Genomic DNA, 6,721 nt, shown 5'->3' with positions numbered 1-6,721 from the left:
ACTTTTACTCGTATGTTTATTTGCCTTTGGCTGGATGGTGAGTATAAAACGTCTCCCTTGCTGGCAGAGAGTTATTGGCTCTTGGGTAAGATCCACAAATCCAACAGCAACGTGCCTCTGTGTATTGCTGACAGCTTGCATACAGAAGCTGCAGTTGCATATTTTATGGCCGTGTTTTTGTCTCTCACAGGTCTGTTGCAACCATGCAGGTTTTCTCTTGGTGTTTTGTGGTTCTGGTGCTTCTGTCTTTCTCCTGGGCTGAGGTAAACATGTCCAGTGCTGGCATGCAGCGGCAGCTGCTCAGAACTGGAAATTGTTGCTCTGTAGTAGATTAGAACGGTTAATATAGGTGGCAACCTTCCTAATGCCAAGAAGAATTCTTGATATTTAACATTTTGAAACAACAAAATATATTTTAATAAATATTAATATTTATATATTTTGGATGTAGATGTGTTAATAAAATTAAAACACAACATGATTGTACAAAAGCTAGTTTCAACAGCAGAATGTCTCAGATATGCATGTATAACAATCATTTTTCTCTTTTGTGCTGTGGTGACTGAGGACAGGAAGGTAAGTTAGAAATTAGCAGCACTCTTTTCTCGTTTTTAAAGCTGAAAGGGTCTTGAGCAGTATCTAAATGTTTTATTTCATACAGAGGTTGCTACCTTGGAGGTGGACACCTCCCAGGAGCTGTCTGTGGGTGAGCTGCTAGAGAGAGCCAACAGAGACCGCAGTAGGTCAACACTCCAGTCAGCAATGCTCACATTTATCTGTTGCACAAAAAATCCACTCCAAGGAAAAACCTGGTCATGCAACCAGATGATGTAAGCTGTAGCTGTGTGTGTCTGGCAGCTCCTAACTTTGATGAACCAGTCCTCATCGGAGGAGACATTGCTTTATGGTCTGAGGCAGACAGAAACGCTGACCCTTGCACCTCCAGTGGGTGCCTCTGGTTGAAATACACTGATGGGAACGTCTACATCCCCTACTACATTGCCAACCATTACTGTAAGCAGCAGCTTATTGGTTGTCCCACTGAACTGAGAACACAAAGGTGAACAGCTGATCTGAATCCACTTGTACCTGATGGGTCTGGAATTTCAACGTTTCCTGATGGTGACAGCTGACAGAGAGAGATTATTGTTCGTGGGCTGCAGTCGTTTTCCACGGTCTCCTGCATCCGTTTCAGGCCTTACCAGAACGGTGACCATGAATGGTTGAGCATTGAATCTAGGAATGGGTGCATCTCATTTTTTGTTTTTTCCACATTAAATGCTAGTCCAGAGTGGTAATCCTAAATGCTGAGCTAAAATCCACACTTTCAGATGACCTAAAGACTGGCTAATCAGAATAGTGGTTGGGGTCTGCAGGGCTGGTATAAAACTGATTGGTTAGTCAAAATCAGGTTTGCTGCAGTGTTGGATGTTGGATGCTTCTGTTGCAATGGACTTCTGATGTGAGTGTGTGGTTGCAGCTGCTACTCCCATGTGGGCCGTGTGGGTGGAGGTCAGACAGTGTCTCTAAGCCGCCAGGGCTGCCTGTACCACATCACCGTCCAGCATGAGCTGCTGCACGCCCTGGGCTTCAACCACGAGCAGACGAGTGCACTGGGACAACATCATTGAAGGTGACACACTCCCATCATCCACCGCCCATCATTGGTTCATGGGAGCTTGGTTGTTGCTTGGTAGTCCTACCTTCTACTTTAAAGATTGTTGAGATGAGCTCTAAAATCTTTTTATTTCACTTCACCATGGCTGTGACCGAGTGAGGCCTCTGTAAAGGTTTTTTAGCTCCATTGCCCCCCTGTGCACCAACTGGAAGCGGCCTGCACCTAATCCCTGATCAGTCTGAGATATTGAAACCAGTGGAACTAAATGGATTTGCTACCAAGGAAAGGTTTTCAGGATGTATAAAGGCAAACTAGAAAACTAAGCTGTTCTCCATTTTTCACCAGCAGGTGGCAGATTAGAACACGGGGTGAAATTCAACCTGATGTTCTTTAACTATATTTTTAAATATGTTTGCTTGCATTATGCTACACTTAATCAAAGCCTGTGTGTAGATATTTCATAAAATCTAAATGTTTAAATTTGTAGACCTCCACATCCATAATGACTCTTATGGGAAAAACATGGAGCAAACAAAAGTAATGACAGTTTTTAGACACTATTGCTATGAATGCAGAGTGCTGCAGCATGCAGATGTCTTCATTTAGCAGAAGTCTTAAAGCAGGGTGATCTAAAGAAGTGGCTGAGCTGCTGCATGCTGAGTATTCATACTTTTTTTTTCTCCCAATCCGATCCATAGTTTGGACTGTACCAGTTCTGTACCGAGGCACACAAACCTGTTTCGATCAAACCTAAAACTATGCATCTCTCCTTTATTCTCTCTAGGCATGGAGTATAACTTCTATAAGATTAACACTCTGAACCAGGGAACTCCTTATGATTACAACTCTGTCATGCAATATGAGAGGTAAAGAAACAATTAGCTTTTTTATTAACAACACTTAAAATATTTTTGGTGAATTTTTATTCTTTACTTGTAGATTTTAAATCGGCAGGTAATTTTTCCAATTCAAATGTATTTCATCAAGGATGGCACATTAAACCATGTTACATGTGAGACACAGAGCAACCATTGTTTTGTACATAGGTTTTCTAGCCACAGGCTGATGTCTTTTGTTGGACCTATAATAAAAGTAATAAATATAAAAAAAATTAGAAATTTCTGTCACATGCACATATAGAACACTACACTAAATTTCTGCTACTATAAACTAGAAAACATGAAAATGCATATTAGAGAAAGCTAATTCTCCAAAGCAAAGAAGGCTAGAATACATCACTGTAGCAGCTGTTTCAAGGCCTAATCAAAGAGTCTGTGGAGGGCTGACATCTAACTCTGACTTAGACATTGGAAAGAAGACTCATGGCTAAGTTGCAGCATTTTAGCCTTAATGATATTTCTGCCCACTAAAGAGTTGAATGGGAGTGTTGGGTGTGATCACCTGTCTGTGTGGAACCCGCCTCTCTTCAGGTACGCCTTCTCCAAGAACAACCTTCCCACCATGGAGCCCATTCCTAACAGCAACGTGTCCTTTGGCAAGGCCACACAGATGAGCCAGAATGATACTGACAGGCTGAACAGACTCTACAAATGCTGTAAGTGTAATAAATTGTACACTATTATCAGTATATTATTCTCACTGTACTCTAGGTGGTGTGATTAAACATAGGGGAAGAAAAAAGTGGCTCTTCCTCAGTTTGACATGAGCTGAAGAAGCCTGTCTGCTCTCAGCTCAGCTTAGAACTTTTAGAAAGCTGTTCTTTAGGGGTTTTAAACTGACATCATACCAGATGACAACTAAACATTAGATTTTTGTTTATTTGATGAGGCTTTGGGAGAGAGGGTGAGAATGGATGATCTAAATATAATCAAATATGAGGGTCTCTTGCATGGTTTGACCAAACCTAACAAATAGTCTACACACATCTGAAGACTGCCATCTACTGTCAACAACAGTAACAGTCACCTGTTCGATTTGTGTGAAGGTCATTCTGACCCTTAGAAAAGTAGGAACCACAACAAAGAGGAGGTAGAAGTGTTTTACCACCGTGCTGCTGTTTCCTTCCTATACTAACATTAGTGTCTAACTGAGCAGCTAATGATGGTCAGAGACCAGCCAGCCTACGTTTATTATCAATGGTTCAACAAAGCTCCACCAATCACCAATGTGAAATTGATTTGCAGAAACTTCAGCTGTGACCTTTGACCTACAAAGCTGTTGACATGGGAACATGCCAAGGAAGGAGGCGTGGATTGGTGCACTTTAGTTGCCAACTCCAAAATCATTAAATGCTGTGAAGCAAAATGAGAAGAAATAAAAAATAAAGTTTCATTCAAAATGGTTAGAGCTGTTGAAACATTCTTCACAACCTGATTATAATGAAGCTTTTATTTAGCGCAGAAGGTTTGATTGAATACTCAGTAGTTCCGGTGAGAAGCCGACATCCCTTCATTGTGGGCTTTAATGTCATTAAATCTGGACTTTTAATCAGAGATTTGACACATTTGCTAGAGTGATCAAAATTATACACATTGGCCAAAATATATATCTTCACATAAATAAGCATTAGTAAGGCTTTAGAACAGAGGAACCAAACTCCAGATGTTTTAATGCATTCCTGCTTTCATGCTGCTGCTAACTGCAAACCCCTCAGATACAGTTGACCTCTAAAGTCCTGCTAGTAACCTAATAATAGGATTCATTTGACAATAAATAATCACTGATGGAGAACAAATAATTACAATAAAATAGTATAATAATAACCAAAGGCAGCATGGCTAAAACAATAATCAGCTGCTTTCTAACTAGCAAGAAACTGGAACTACCAACAGACTGTGGCTACATTAAGATCACAAAGTTCAGTTTATTTCATTAGGAGTTATTTTGAGAAAAACATAAAGTAGTACATAAATGTGAAACCATAATGCACTGATTTCTTTTTTTTAAGTAATCTGAAAAGTGTGGCATGTATTTGTATTCAGCCTGAAGGAGTTGATGTTTGGTGAAATTGTGTATTATTGCAATAGCAGTTAAAATTCTTCAGATTTAAGTCTTGAAGCCCTGTTCTGTTATCAAGGCTCTTCGTTTCATTTCCAAGATTGCCTTTTATTTGGTTCCATCCATCTTCCCAGCAGCTCTGAGTAGCTGCACCATCTCTGTGGACAAAAAGCATCACCACAGGATGATGCTGCCACCACCATCACAATGGTATTCAGGGGGATTTGTGCATCTAGGCCAAAACGTTCACTCATAGATTGTACTGAAATGTATAAGGTGTTAGAAAAGGGGACATGAGAACATATTCATGCCACTTAAAATGTACATTTTTAAATTTACTGTAGCAATGTGCCAAAAGGTGGAAACATTCACAGAAATCACAGCAGTGATAAAAGAACTCAATTTCAAACGAGGTTAAGCTAGAGGTCATGTCCAGTCAGAACCTCATGAGTTGTGTGTTTAGTCTGAAGTGCAGATTTCACTCTAAGAAAACCTGGACTTGCATAGTTAAAGATACTATATATAATCATCTTGTTCATTAAAGGGCTGTTTCACAGTTTTTAGGGAATCTGGTATATGCTTCATTATCTGAACTTAATTCTAAGACTTGCAATAGCTCCTATGTTCAGCTCTACAATGAAAATTCATAGAATTTTTAAACTTGAGCTTGCCAAGATAAAAGTTATTCACAAAGCATCTTAGGCCTTATGAGAGCTACTAACATGACAAAATGTTAAGAGTAGAGAGGAGGAGCGCTTTAGTTAACCTAAAAAGAGAACAATAAGGCTGAAAATTGAATGTAGAGCTGCAATTCAGAGATTGTCCATTTTTCTCTTTATGTTTATGTCCTCTCAGCTGCAGCTCTCATGAAACTCAACATTTAGGCTTAGTCCCACCTTCAAACCACCAGAAGAAAAGTCAGAGGTTATCAGATGCTTATCTGCCTTAATTATCCATCCATTTTCTTTGCACCCTTGTCCCTTAGTGGGGTCAGGAGGGTTGCTGGTGCCCATCTCCAGCTAATGTTCCAGGTGAGAGGTGGGGTCACCCTGGACAGGTTGCCAGTCTGTTGCAGGGCAACACAGAGACAAACAACCATGCACCACACACACTCACACCCAGGGGTAATTTGGAGAAGCCAATTAACCCAACATGTTTTTGGACTGTGGGAGGAAACTGGAGTACCCAGAGAAAACCTATGCATGCACAGGGAGAACATACAAACTCCATGCAGAAGGACCAGGGACTGAACCCAGAACCTTCTTGCTGCAAGGCAACAGCTCTACCAACTGCGCCACTGTGCAGCCCTGCCTTAATTATAACAATCATAATATTGATTTTCTTAGCAATATATTTAATGTCAACATCATAAACGTATTGGGAACAGACCCTTAGTAATAGTTGAAGGCCAGCACTATACGGGCACAGGACTACCAAATTATCTGCATACATTATCTGTTATTGATTATGGGATCACCAACAACAAAGCCTGTTTTACAATTTGACAGTTCATCCATTCAGAATTCTAATTAAACATTTGGATACACTTCCATTTTCTAGCTTGTAAAACTATTTACAAGCATCAATAAATCGCATAAATACTGTAGTGTTATGCAAGTTGTACAAGTCTAAAGTCTCCTTTAGTGCAAAGATGCACGTCTGTGCTGTTTAGGTTTGAAACCAAAATGATTATCAGAGGTCAAGACAAATTCTTCCAGCCTATTTAATAGAATTCTTTCTAGCTAAAGCTATGGGTCGGTAATTCTCCAAAGAGCTAATCTTACAGCTTTGTTCTTAATATGATTAATAGCATTGAGTTAGGCAGCAAACCATGTACTTGAAAGCCAGTAAAACACATAGAAAGTAATGGACAGAGTTTCTTACTGGCATTTTTCAGGTGATCAGTAGAAATGTTATCGATCCCACACACCTTGTCTTTCAGCAGAGGCGGGAGCGGTGGCTTGAGCCCCTGCCCCTTATATCCTTGATGCCCCTAGTGCTCTTTTTGAATTGTTTTTTCGTTTGTTTGTTGTTGTTTTTTTGTATGTCAGAATGCCTGCTTGTGCCCCTCAGCAATAATGTTGAGCTAAATATAATAATTTAGCAAAATAAACTAGTCTGGCTGCCCTCAGTCTAATAATGACT

General features: G+C 40.1%; 1 pseudogene; it reads left to right on the top strand.

Annotated features, from left to right (window-relative positions):
* LOC106940514 (high choriolytic enzyme 1-like) lies at positions 1-3,898 on the top strand (annotated as a pseudogene).
* The last annotated feature ends 2,823 nt before the right edge of the window (positions 3,899-6,721 follow it).

Source organism: Poecilia latipinna, unplaced genomic scaffold (genome assembly GCF_001443285.1).
Source record: "Poecilia latipinna isolate Pla-1442-1.1 unplaced genomic scaffold, P_latipinna-1.0 Scaffold3260, whole genome shotgun sequence".
Classification (NCBI taxonomy): Eukaryota; Metazoa; Chordata; class Actinopteri; order Cyprinodontiformes; family Poeciliidae; genus Poecilia; species Poecilia latipinna.
This window is presented reverse-complemented; position numbering and strand designations above follow the sequence as displayed.